Source organism: Wyeomyia smithii, chromosome 3, assembly GCF_029784165.1.
Source record: "Wyeomyia smithii strain HCP4-BCI-WySm-NY-G18 chromosome 3, ASM2978416v1, whole genome shotgun sequence".
Classification (NCBI taxonomy): Eukaryota; Metazoa; Arthropoda; class Insecta; order Diptera; family Culicidae; genus Wyeomyia; species Wyeomyia smithii.
Genome location: NC_073696.1, coordinates 81,454,327 through 81,469,065, shown reverse-complemented (window position 1 = coordinate 81,469,065; position 14,739 = coordinate 81,454,327). Strand labels below are relative to the sequence as shown.

The 14,739-nt window shown below is 36.5% G+C and overlaps 1 protein-coding gene across 1 annotated transcript in view; it reads right to left on the bottom strand.

Moving 5' to 3' along the window:
* Window positions 1–14,739, bottom strand: part of LOC129731163 (out at first protein) — a 148,534-nt gene that overhangs the window by 32,808 nt on the left and 100,987 nt on the right. The gene's annotated exons all lie outside the window — the stretch shown is intronic.

The window sequence follows — 14,739 nt, the reverse complement described above, 5'->3', positions numbered from 1 at the left end:
TCGAGGTGAACATTTTAAAGATCAACCCTCTAGTGCCCAGTGCCGCCTTTAGACGGTCTTTATTTAAACCTTTAAAAAGCTTTAAACAATACTTGAAAATTTTTTATAAAGTTTCAAAGTGATTTTTTCGAAGTCCGTCTCAAAATTAATTTAGGCACTAGAGGGTTCAAGTATTCTTAGTGTAGTGAGTGATTTTGTTTAGTGATTTAAGTAAAAAATGGTCCGCTAATGATAAAAACACTTTGGTTGGCTGCTGAACGAGTCCCGTTGTAGCCGTATAGAGCATTGCGCGGGTTTTGTTTTCTGAAGTAGGTAATTGAAATAAATCAGTTTCTGAGTGAAGATGCCGGACACAAAATTAAGAGCTTTTAAGACAGTTTTTAAGGATTATACATTATGGGAAATCTGAAGTGAGCTAAGAATAATTCCGTGGATTAGTAGATTGGTTTAGTTGAAAAATATGCTTTTTTCCTGTTTTCAATTGCGTTTTCATGTTGTATAAGATCAATATATGGGCTGAGATGAATAATAGAGCAATTCCCTGCCGGGACTCGAACATACAACGACTGGCTTGTTAGGCCAGCATCGTACCTCTAGACCAGCTGGGAGGAATTTTTTTTTAAATTCTAAACATATAAAAATGCAGCTCCGTCTGTCTGTCTGTCTGTCTGTCTGTCTGATTCATATAGGCTTGGAAACTACCAAACCGATCGGCGTGAAATTTTGTATATAGAGGTTTTAGGGGCCGGGAAAGGTGACTAAGATAGTTCGAGACCCCTCCCCCTTCTGCAAGGGAGGGGTCCCATACAAATGAAACAAAAATTTCTGCACATCTCGAAAACTAACCAAGCAAATGGAACCAAATTTGGCATGTGGATGTTTTTAGGAGTAACAAATATGTCCATAATAGTTAAACACCCTTCCCTCTTCTGGAAAGGAGGGGTTACATACAAATGAAATACAAATTTCTGCACATCTCGAGAACTAACCAATTAAATGGAACCAAATTTGGCATGTGGATGTTTTTAGGAGTAACAAATATGTCCATGTTGGTTCGACACCCTTCCCTCTTCTGGAAGGGAGGGGTCCCATACAAATGAAACACAAACTTCTGCACATCTCGAAAACTAACCAAGCAAATGGAACCAAATTTGGCATGTGGATGTTTTTAGAAGTAACAAATATGTCCATGTTGGTTCGACACCCTTCCCTCTTCTGGAAGGGAGGGGTCCCATTCAAATGAAACAAAAATTTTTGCACATCTCGAGAACTAACCAAGTAAATAGAACCAAATTTTGTAGGTGGATGTTTTTAGGGGTAACAATATATCCATAATGGTTTGACACCCCTCCCTTTTCTACAAGGGAAAATCTAGGTTTTTAGCATTACGTGATTTTTGTACGACGCCATATAGGTATTTCCGGGATTGTTATGATGCACTGAAGCAACAAATTGACCTCGGACAACATTTTGAATTGTAAGATGGCGACTTCTGGTGTCTGGAAAACAGCCTGAAATGATCAAATACCACTCAATATGAGCGTTTCTTTAACCAGATTGACGCACGGAGGGCCGAAATTGTTTTGAAATCCAAGATGGCGATTTCCGGTGTCCGTAAACCGGAAAACAAACCAACCAAAAATGGCCGATTTCCATACAAAATGAGTATCTTCGGTACCTTAATGATACACAGGAGCTAGAATCGACCACAGACACCATTTTGAATTCGAAGATGGTGACATCCGGTTTCTGGAAAACAGCCGAAAATGACCAAATGACACCCAATATGGGTTCTCAAACCAGAATGACGCTCAGGGGCCAGAAATTGTCTCCAAATGCCATTTTTAAATCCAAGATGGCGACTTACGGTTCCGGATCACCGGATCCAGAATGATGCAAGGAGCTATAAATTGACCTTAGACAACAGTTTGAATTGAAAAATGGCAACTTCTGGAAAACATCTGCAAATAACCGAATACTACTACATATGGATAAGTCCGTTATCGGAATCGGAATGATGTAAAGAAGCCAAGCATTGACCCTGGACACCATTTTAAATCAGAAGATGACCACTTTCAGTTTCTGGAAAACAACGAAAATAACTGAAATGCACCCAATATATATCCGGATTAGAGGTCATGTACAAAAGCCAAAAGTTGAGGATGTTACCATTTCGATAAAACCAATTATTTTTAAACGATATAATCCAATCACAAGGAATCAACAAATTTGAAATGCTTAAAATTAGTAAATTAAACACTAAAATAGGCGGGACGAAGTTTGCCGGGTCAGCTAGTATTCAATAAATCCACCAATAATTCTGTTTGACTGTGGAAAAACAAGGTATGCATTTACCTTCATTAAAACTCGTTAGGTTCACGTAAATCATTAGTCCAGTTGGCAAGCAATCTATCTATGCAAAAAATGCATTAATTTTGAAAACTTTCCTCAAGAAGAAATATAATTATTGGGAAAAATTGAGAAAATTGAGCACGCCGAAAAATGTTGTCGAGAAAATCGCATTAAGCGATCTTGGGGTTTTGACAATAAAGTGGCTCTTGATTTAAAATACCAAATCAAATAACAAGTTCAAATGTTTTGCCTTTCTCCTAGAAAGGTATAGCAATCACTTGCAAAACCGAAAGTATAAAAGTGCTCCAAAGGGCCGAATGGCATATATCACTCGACTCAGCTCGACGAGCTGAGCATTTTCTGTATGTGTGTGTGTGTGTGTGTATGTGCAGATTTTTATTCTCACTCATTTTTCTCAGAGATGGCTGAACCGATTTTTATGAAATTAATTGCAAATGAAATGTCTTGTTGTCCCACAAGACCATATCAAATTTCATTGTAATCGGATTTTGTTTAGAAGTTATGTATCAAAATGTAAAAATCATGAAACATCATTATCTCGAAAACTACACAACCGATTTGAACAAAATTGATTTTAAATGAACGGGCTTCCTAAAAAACCTTTAATTTTTGAATTTTATGAAGATTGAAGTTGTGGTTCAAAAGTTATGAAAAGAAACGTGTTGTGAAGACTGTTCAATCTCACTCATGTTTCTCAGAGATGGCTGGACCGATTTTCGTAAAATCAGTGTCAAATGGAAGGCCTAGTTGCCCCATAAGATCCTATTGATTTTTTTTGCAATCGGACTATTACTATGCCTGTTATGTTTAAAAATGTGAAATCCAGCTATGCAAAGGAACATATTCCGAAGACTACTTGAACTCACTCACTTTTCTTACTTTTCTGACCCGATTTCCACAAAATTAGTGTCAATCAATAAGTCTAGCTGCCTCATAACACCCTACTGAGTTCTACTGTAATCGAACTGTAACTTCGTCTGTAATGTGAAAATCACGAAACTCTGAAATGTGAAAATCACGAAACTGCATTATCTCAGAAACTACACAACCGATTTGCTCAATATTATTATCAGATAGGCGGGCTAGTTAAGAGTTAACTGATGAATTATGATTGAACACGTGGTTTCAAAGTTTGGCTGCCCTATACGTTCCCATTTCATTTGATTATAATCGAACTTAAGCAACCGTTATGTATTAAATTGTTAATAAAACAACGAAAGTCTATTATCTCAAAGATTACATGACTTGACATGACAAATAACAAACTTCATAACAATTTGATATATGGTTCAAATATTATGATAAGAGAAGAAATTCAAAGACTATTTAAACCTCAACATAATTTAGATGTGGTATCCTACTATATGGACGTTTCAATTTCATTGATTCCTTGCGATGTGTTCAAAGTCTGCAAATGTACGACGAATCAGCCATAGGATATGATCAAAGTCAAATAACAAATCGTTCGAAATGATTGGTTTTATCGAAATAACAACATCCTCGACTTGTGGATTCTGTACATCACCTTAATTCTTAATATATTCATAGTGGGTGGTATTCGGTCATTTTCAGCAGATTTTCTGGCATCAATGTGACACCGGAAATACCCATATTGAGAGGTATTTAGTTATTTTGGTGTCCAGGGTCAATGTTTGGTTTCTATGCATCATCTCGATTACGGAAATATCCATATTGAGAATTATTCGGTCATTTTTGACTGTTTCTATTATATTTTTCACCAACCGGAAGTCGCAATCTTGGATTTCAAAATGGTATTTAAGAAAATTTCTGGTCTCTGAGCGTCATTCTGGTTGAATGTTTTTAGAGGTAACAAATATGTCCATAATGGTTCGACGCCCCTCCCTCTTTTGGAAGCACATGCTCCTGGGAAACAGCCGAAAAAGATCGATTATATTGGGTGGAAATCGGCCATTTTTGGCTGTTCCCAGAAACCGGAAGTTGCCATCTTACAATCCAAAATGTTGTCTGAGGTCGATTATGGAACATATTTGTTACCTCTGAAAAAACATTCACTTGCCAAATTTAGTTCCATTTAGTTAGTTAGCTCTCGAGATGTGCAGAAATTTGTGTTTAATTTGTATGGCATCCCTCCCTTCCAAAAGAAGGAGGGGTGTCAAAACATTATGAACATATTTTTTACCACTTAAAACATTTACCTGCCGAATTTGGTTCCATTTAGTTGATTAGTTCTCGAGATGTGCAGAAATTTGTATTTCATTTGTATGTAACCCCTCCTTTCCAGAAGAGGGAAGGGTGTTTAACTATTATGGACATATTTGTTACCTCTTAAAACATCCACATGCCAAATTCGGTTTAATTAGCTTGGTTTGTTCTTGAGTTGTGCAGAAATTCATGTTTCATTTGTATGAGACCCCTCCCTTCCAGAAGAGGGAGGGGTCTCAAACTATCATAGGAACCTTTATCGGCACCAAAAACCCCTACATACAAATTTTGACGTCGAACGGTTCGGTAGTTTTCGAGCCTATATGGATCAGACAGACAGGCAGACCGAACTGCATTTTTATATGTATAGATTCCAGCAATATTTTAGAACCTGAAGAGTGACTATACATTTATTGGATTGAAGCGTTCATGTAAATCTTATTTTACAAATAAAAGTTTGAATGAGAAAGGCTGATTCTGACCGCTAGGTGGATTAATTTTTTTTTTTTTGCTAAATAATGGTTGTTAGGATCACTGATAATATTTTATTATCACTGGTAATAGTCGACAAAAGTTTTACAGCATGAAAACTGTGGCTTCTATCACAACCCAAATACACATTTAATTTCATCAGAACAAAACCGTAACTGACATAGAAGCCAAGATAAGCCATTGATAGAGCGCTTTTTGTTTCATATTACCGGTATCCAGATGCTCTGCGAAAAAAAACCTTGTCGACAAGCTGTCCGTCTATAGGCGCTACTTGTTTCCGCCCTCTACTGTTAGATTGTCGGTTCTTTTTTCTGAACATACCATACATACACACACAGCTGTAACGACTTCTACTACGGTTCACGTTCGCCTGTACTCAATATTCCACGAGTTAGCCTTTGCACGTACCAACATTAGCCTGAGTCACGGAATCCGTTTGCCAAAATAATTTCAAATTTTCGCACGCGATACAGAAGGGACGGCGGGTTAACGACCCTCGTAATGTGCGGTAACCATGCACCGGAGTTGGAAATGTGAGTGGTACGTGGAACTTTGCATGGGTGCTTCCGGAAGATCCGATTACCGTGAATGGTGTGGTTTTGACTTTATTTTTTTCGTTTTCCGCCAGTCTGGCAGAAACATCCGAGTAACCAATGTAAATAACGATAATGGCTGTCCTTAATTTAGTAAAATACTATGTCAGTGGCATTACCGATGATGACGATGGTTAAAAGGTCTCTTTGTTTGTCAGGGGAAAAATCGTGTTAATGAAAGTTTTTACTCCATCCGCCTGCAAAGTTTCCGCTTGACATCGCAAGCGCGTGAAATATTAGGGTAATTTTTATTCTCAGTCACCTCAAGCACAGTCGCGGTGGAACGTATGAAAAATGTGCAGGAAAAAAAGCAAATAAAGCAAGTAGTGAAATCTTCTGCAGAGCGCAAAAAGCTATCAACTGCCAGAGCGCGCATGCAGAAGTAAATAGTATGGAAAGATCTCCCCGTTTCTGTCAATGACCGACCGCCTCATTTGCACGGAACACCCCGAGCAAAAGCGTAAACTTATCCGGTCTAAAACGGATCCCAAGACACGCTGGCTGCTCGACAACACTCGGCACAAATTTTTGTCCCTTTCCTCACGGCAACTCGCTGGAAAACGGTCAGGGCAGCGTTATGGTTTTTTTTCGCGAGCTGCAGAAGGGAACTTGAAAATAATTTTCGCTACTTCTGTAATAGTTTTAAATTAGCTATGAATAATTAACATTCTGCCCCCTAGCGGAAGGTGTAAGGTTATAGCTGAAATGAACTTTGGCAATTGCAGCAGCAAAGTTAGACTCGAGACACATTTAGTAAAGTCGTTATACTTCTGGCTAATTGCTCGCTTGGTAAGAACAGGTTTGAACAATGGTTGTTTTTATTGTTGTTCTCACATGTTCTGAACGTTGGCTTATTTTAGTCTTTTGTTCAAGAGTCGCCATGGAAAAAAAAATAATATAAGAGCGAACTACAAGTTTGGACGAAAAAAAACCATCATTCTCGAAAGCATAGCTTAGCTAAGAGGTATTAATTACATTTTGGAATATTTTACCTTCAAATAAGATAAAGCGTAAGTTGTGGATTATCTGAAAGCAACAATCTCAATTATCCGCTTTCACTTTGGCAGATAATTTTCACTTTCGTTTTATCAACCCAACCAAGACCTGTCCGGTGGGCAGCGCTCTTGAGTATTACCTTAAATATGCACAGCTTGGGATATCCGAAGTGAAAAGTGCTTTGTACCAGTATAATCCACAAAAAAAAAAACATTTCCCAAGTAAGTGCAGTGCAGCTTGCGGATATTTATGTAGTATAACAAGCTCTCCTGGCTGGCTTGGAAAAACCGAAAAGGGTCCATTGTTCTATTGCAGAGAGGCTGGGGTCAACGAGATTGGCAATCATTATAAGAGAAGTTCTGTCCGACCATCTACTAGCCCATAGACTTAGCACAGATTTCATATGCTAAGCTCATAATTTTATAAAACGTTGTCTTGCAGTGGGAGGCTTAGATTTTTTTGGCAGTAAAGATAAATTACGGAACACTTATTTGACCAACGAGTATTTATATTATTCGCATGTAGATAGAGCTTCCAGTTCGGCATCCTTGAATTACCTTGAAAGCAAGTTTATCTTGAGTCACTGTCACTTTAAATGAATATTATTCAATTTGGTCTAAGCAATTAGACTTTATTGCAATGACATGATTTTCAAAGTATATTTTTCGAACAAATTTCATGTTACTTCGACAACGTTATTTCCACCATAAAATCATTACCATTTTTTTGTTTTTTTTTAATATACTTATTTATACCCGAAAATTATTATATGCACGCATTAGAGAAACGAAGTATCGCTACTGTTTCTCCAACGTTTCGACAATTTATTTTGTTTTCATTAGGGTGTTTGTAATATAGTGTACAAAGATGTGGTTCTCTCTTCAAATTTTGTTTTTCAGTGCGTATTGTACACAAACAAAACACGTTACTAGTACACGTTACTAGTGCTAATTTAAATATTCGGATTTCAGTATCTTAAATTCCCTTGGTTCCATTCATACATATCATACATACTCAGAGAATACAAACACTGCCATTTTTGCTGCTGAAAGTGATAAAGTCTGGAGGACAAATAATCGTTTTGCTGTGGCAGCCAACCCGGCTACATCGCCATTCGCAGAAGTTGGTGACTCTCAAACATTTTTTTCAACATTTCAGCAAACTCTGTTATACCCAGAGCTCATTTGTATAATTCTTGTCTCTCCGCTTTGGGCAAATGTCTAATTAGAAAGGCAAACATTTGCCAAAGCTCATTCCAACGCGCGCAACAGTAAAACTGCCGTCATCAAGCCAAAACTCCTCCTCTAGATCTTAGTCTGACCGAAAGGAATTCATAAAAAATTGATGGCGCCAATTTCGTATGCTGTTGGGCGGAAAATCTAGTTGGTCGGTCGGTACTTCCCAGTAACGAGTCCAGCGACCGGAGTGAAGTGTCCTTATGCAAATGTCCCGTCGTAATCCAAGATTTGAATAAAACATTTTCTCCGCTCGATCTGAAAGAGGGCCGGTAAGGCGGGGGCGGTTAATTTCCCTCACCGAGCCGTCTGGCTTACATTCGCCAAAGAAACCCTAGCACAAGAAATAAAAAAGGAGAAGCAAAAGGGCTCGAATGGAGTAGGGAGACTTGAGCGCTCATCTGCCGAAATAATTAAATTTAACTTATCGAAACGTGAGCGTGCAAATTCGGAATAATTTTCTATCACTCTTGCGGCACTTTCGTGGAAAAAAGCGAATGGTGTAAATTCGTTACAGCGGGAAAGTCGAAAAAGCTTTTACATAATTTTTGTATACATAGTGCCTTCGGGGCATTGCCCGCTCTACAATTTAAACCCCGTGCATACTTCACAATACTGCTCATTTAGAAATCATTTCGGTTTCATTCCACCCTTGCGGTAAATACATATGAAATGGTGGAAAGGATTTGATATTGTAAAGGTAAAATTGTGTAAACAGAAGTTCGAGGTGAAAAGTGAGGTAAAATAATTACTCATCGGCGTTATCACCTGCGGCTGTCTGCAGACTTTAGCCTTTGGTTTGGTTTCGTCGCCTTGTCTACGACCACACTGCTGGCTGCGCTGTCAACGGTGAACCCAAGCTTGTGCCGAAAGCTCGTTCACCGCTAGTGAATAAGAATTTATTAGTGCGCTTCGTGGAAGACTAGACCCAACCGTTGTAATGTTCGCTTAAGTTGATGATGGTTGCAATAGCTCTGACCGAAACGAGAAAAACAGTATCACCTCTCTAGTTAAATTACGAGCAATGAAAGTGTGGTCACATAACTCCTATGTATTTGACGTACGATATGTGGTCGCAATGTAGTCAGAGTTTCGGTGATCTCTGGTAGAAGAATGTTAATAAAAGCAAAATGTCAGCGGGTTTTTTTTATGATCTTTGTATGGTTCATTGATGCTTTCTGTGCTCTAGGACGACGAAACAATGAGTAACGGGATCACATTTTTAGCTTCCATGTAAGCGATAGCAGTCCATGGGATGTATTTGGACAAAAAGTTTATTAAATTGCTTTGTTGTTAGCCATAACGTGTATGGTGACGAATACTGGAAAATTTAATTAAAACTGCCTGTTTGTGCAAATTTTAATTACTAAACAGAAGGTAGTCGACATGCGGTCCACTTTTGTTGTTGTGAACTGAGCGAGGTTATCATGGAGACGACAACATTTTTATAATTCTGTATTCTACTCCGTCTTTTGTCTCAAAATCTCATAAAATAACTTCTATGCATAATAAGCTAAAACAACTGTACCCTTGAATACAAATTACAGGGTTTTATAAAACTCACATGGGAAACTTACTTTTTACACAAACAAACCAAAACAATCGTAGTACTGGTAGTGGAAATTTAACTTTTTATTAGAATAAAATAACGAAAATGTTACCATAACGTAGATCAATTTACTGAGATTTTTTATTATGCTTTTTAATATGCTGATTACATTTGTATTTCATCTATTTTTCTTCAACCCTGAAAAGATTATCATATTTTGGTGTGCGTCCTTCTAATCTTGCTTCGAATTGTCTGCCGACTTTTGAATAGTAAAAAATGCATGTTTTACTTCATAAATTATCGATAAATGGTCATTACGGTGTTAACATATCTCTAAATAATGAACACCTGAATTCAGAATACAATATTTCTTTATTGATTAAGAAAAAACATCGCAACAGCCGACGCACTGCTGAGAAAAAAATGAGTAATATTGCTGAAAGCGAGTAGTCAAATTGACGTAGACTATCTTTTCAGGGTTAAAAATCGTGTCACTCATTTGACAGTTCTAGTCAATGATTAGTTTTGAAGGTTGTCAACAAATTCAATCAAGTATTTTAAACAAACCGTTCTACCAGTTGATGTTGCATCAATCTTTCATTTGATCAGAATTTTTTTTGTGCAAAATTATTTTCTCAAAGATGATCAGACCCTTCGAAAAATGTTTTCAGAGTTGATATATTTAACCAAATAATAAAGTTCATAGGAGAATAATAATAATAATAATAATTCTTTTTTCAAGTTTCGTCTCAGGCTCAGTAATTAATTATTTTAGTTGATACGAAAGTTTTTATCTTTCAGTTCAGTGCCCGTGTCATACATTTGACAGTTTTAGTCATTAATTGGTCTTATAGGTTGCCAACAAATTCAATCAAGTGTTTTAAACAAACCGTTCTGCCAGTTGATGTTGCTCAAAATTATTTGCGCAAAATAATTTTCTCAAAAATGATCAGACTCTTCGAAAATTGTTTCCAGAGTTGATATACTTTAACAAATGATAAAGTTCATATGAGGAAAGCCAGATCTCGCAACAGATGGGTGAAAAATTTCTTTTTTAAGTTTCGTCTCAGGCTCAGTAATTAATTATTTTAGTTGATACAAAAAGAAATGGACAAAAAGTTGTTGATTGCATATTTGATGCAATGGTCGGAATGTTTGTATTCGAACCCGACCCGTACCCAACTCATTGAAAATTTCTCAAACGCGTAACCAACCGACCCGACCCGAACCCGCAAAAATATTTTTTCAAATATCCGACCCGAAACCAACCCGAATCCGCTTGGTACGGGCTTCGATTAAAAATACCCACACCCGCCATCTCTACTGTGTCCTACTCCGGCGCGCGTGTCATCGTATGTAATTGAGCAAGTCTATGTCAAATGATCTTTCGTCCAACTTCGTTTTAATGAATTTCGTCCAACTTCGTCCTAATAAATTTTGCATACGTGTTTTACTAAGTTAAATTTTCTCATAATTTTTGAAGGGTGTGAGTGTATTTTAGCATACATTGTACACGCTAAAGTAGGATGGTGCAAAACTACATCAATATTGTGTGAAAGAGGGCACTAAACTGAAAGATAAAAACTTTTAAAACTCAACCTGATAAAACTGGCTTCTTCCAACACACTGGCATCTGTTTGCAACTTAGAGAATGCATAGCTTAGGAAAACTTTTGAAAATTCAAGAACTTCGTTAAAATCGCAATTTTGATGTCGATCGGAATGTCCTCCGCTCTTTGGGACCCTCCACTTTGTCGCAGAATAACGAATTTTTTCATAATTTCTCTTTTTGCCTTCCTCCTAGAAAGATATAGCAATCACTGGAAAAACCAAAGGTATGAAAGTGCTCCAAAGGGTCGAATCTCGTATATCAATCGACTTAGTTTGACGAGCTGAGCATTTTCTGTATGTGTGTGTGAATGTGTGTGTGTATGTGTGTGTATGTGTGTGTATGTAACGCTCTCCCAATCTCACTCGAGTTTCTCAGAGATGGCTGGACCGATCTTCATGAAATTAATTGCAAATGCGAGGGCTAGATGCCCCATAAAACCCTATTGAATTTCATTGCAATCGGATTTTTAGTTTAGAGGTTATGTTTAAAAATGTGAAAATCACGAAATATCATTATCTCAGAAACTACTCAACGGATTTGAACAAAATTGGTTTTAAATGAACGAGCTAAAAACTAAAAGCTAAAAACCCTAAACTTTTGAGTTTCATGAAGATTGACCGAGTGGTTCAGAAGTTATGGGAAGAAACGTGTTCTGGAGAGTGTTTAATCTCACTCATGTTTCTCAGAGATGGCTGAACCGATTTCCACAAAATCAGTGTCATTTGGAAGGTCTAGTTACCCCATAAGACCTTATTGATTTTTTTGCAATCGGACTATTACTTTGCCTGTTATGTTTTAAAATGTGAAATCCAGCTTTGAAAAGAAACATATTCCGAAGACTACTTAAACTCACTCACTTTTCTCAGAGATGGCTTAACCGATTTCCATGAAATTAGTGTCAAATGAAAGGTCTAGCTGCCTCATAACACCCTATTGAATTTCAATGTAATCGGACTGTAACTTCATCTGTAATGTACCGAAATGTGAAAATCACGAAACTTCATTATCTCACAAACTACACAACCGATTTGAACAATATTGGTATCAAATGAACGGCTAGTTAAAGGTTAATTGATGAATTTTATAGTGATTAAACACGTGGTTCAAAAATTGTGAAAAGAAACATGTTCCGGTGACTTTTCAAATTCACTCGTTTTCTCAAAAATGGCTGGACTAAATTCGACAATCTTAGTGTCAAATGAAAAGTTTGGCTTTCCTATAGGTTCCCCCGGGTTGTCTCTCAAACTCACAAGAAAAAAATTTCATAGCAATTTGATATGTGGTTCAAAAGTTATGAAAAGAAACGAAATTCAAAGACTATTTAAAACTGTAACTACTTTGATCAAAACATATGGCCTCAACAAAATTTAAATTTTGTATTGTGCTATTCGTACGTTCCCGGTATTGCTCGTGATTGAAGTGTACGAAATTCAAAGTCATTTCTTTTATTTCGCTATTGCTTCAACGAATATTTTACTCCTAAATAATAATTTTTTTAACTTTTTGCCTTTCCCCTAGAAAGGTATAGCAATCACTTGCAAAACCGAAGATATGAAAGTGCTCCAAAGGGCCGAATGGCATATATCACTCGGCTCAGTTCGACGAGCTGAGCATTTTCTGTATGTATGTGTGTGTGTGTGTGCAGATTTTTATTTTCACTCACTTTTCTCAGAGATGGCTGGACCGATTTTCATGAAATTATATGCAAATGAAAGTTCTAGATGCCCCATAAGACCCTATTAAATTTCATTGTAATTGGATATTTATTTTAGAGGTTATGTTTAAAAATGTAAAAATCACGAAACATCAATATCTCAGAAACCACACAACCGATTTCAATAAAATTGGTATCAAATGAACGGGCTATCTTAAAAAACCCTTAACTTTTGTATTTTATATAGATTGAACATGTGGTTCAAAAGTAATGAAAAGAAACGTCTTCTGAAGACTGTTTAATTTCACTAATGTTTATCAGAGATGGCTGGACCGATTTCCACAAAGTCAGTGTCATATGAAAGGTCTAGTTACCCCATAAGACCCTATTGATATTTTTCAATCGGACTTTTACTTTGCCTGTTATGTTTAAAAATGTGAAATCTAGCTTTAAAATGAAACATATTCCGCAGATTACTTGGACTCACTCACTTTTCTCAGAGATGGCTGACCCGATTTCCACAAAATTGGTGTCAATATGAAAGGTCTAGCTGCCTCATAACACCCTATTGAATTTTACTGTAATCGAACTGTAACTTCGTCTGTAATGTACCGAATTGTGAAAATCACGAAACTTCATTATCTCAGAAAGTACACAACTGATTTGATCAATAGTATTATCAGATGAACGGTTAAAGGTAGTTAAAGGTTAACGAATGAATTATGGTTGAACACGTGGTTTCGAAGTTTGGCTGCCCTATACGTTCCCATTTCATTTGATTATAATCGAACTAAGAAACCGTTATGTATTAAATTGTTAATAAAACAACGAAATTCTATTATCTCAAAGATTACACGACTTATTTGAACATAACTAGTGTCATACGAACGAGTCATCTCTCAAACTTACAAATAACAAACTTCTTAAAAATTTGATATGTGGTTCAAAAGTTATGGAAAGAAAAGAAATTCATAGGACATTTAAAACTATACCTGCTTTGATCAATATATGTGGCCATAATATAATTTAAATGTGGTATCGTACCATTTGAATGTTTCCGGTATCGCTCGTGAATGAATTGTTCGAAATTAAGAGTCGTTTCTTTAATTTCGCTATTTCTTGAGCATTTGCATTACGTTAAATTTCATATTTTATACTTCTATTAAAACATCATTATTTTGGAACCCAAAAAGTGAATACACACTTATTGGATTGAAGCGTTCATGTAAATCTATTTTTACAAATGATAAGTTTGAATGAGAAAGGCTGAGTCTGACCGCTAGGTGGATTAATTTAGGTTTTCTTCTTACAATTTATAGCGGTAAGTGTTGCCAGATAGGTTGTTTTTGTATTTCAAAACTAAATTTGAATATTCCGGCAAACGCTGAAAACTTTATTTAAATTTTGATGGTTTTATCATGCTCCTGTGAAATTTTAAAATTTCTTAATTTTCATCAAACAATTATATTTATTTGAAAATATTTCTTGATTTTCTATCTCAAAGAATAACAGTGGTCAACAAAACAAAAAAAGTACATTGCAAAAGCTTAAACCGCAAAAGATGAAAGATTATAGCTATTCAACCATTCCTATGAATTTTGGTGCCCCTGGCTAGCTATTACCAAAAAGCGTCAACTTACGTGAGAGTTCGCATAGTAATAGTGGCATCCACAAAGTACTTCGCGCATATAAGGGAAAGAGGGAGTTGAGAAAATCGTGACGATTTGTGATGTAGGCGGGAGGGAGGGAAAAATAACGTTGGGTGACGTCACATGGAAAATGTTCAAAAATAAGAATTTGACTTGAAAAATTGTTTAGTTTACTTTCTTTTAATTCACAACCTTTTGTATAATAATAATCAAACTGAAACTGAGAATTCTTCCGACACTAGTTGCTTCAAGGCATCAGCAGAAAGTTACGATTCTCCAAATGTGTCTGACGCAGTGTTGCCACATTGTAGCTGTACTGGGAGCTTTAATTTGTACTATTTCCGACAAAAATCTGTACCAAAATCTATTCCATTGGAACATAGTTGTTTATTTTGTAAACTTG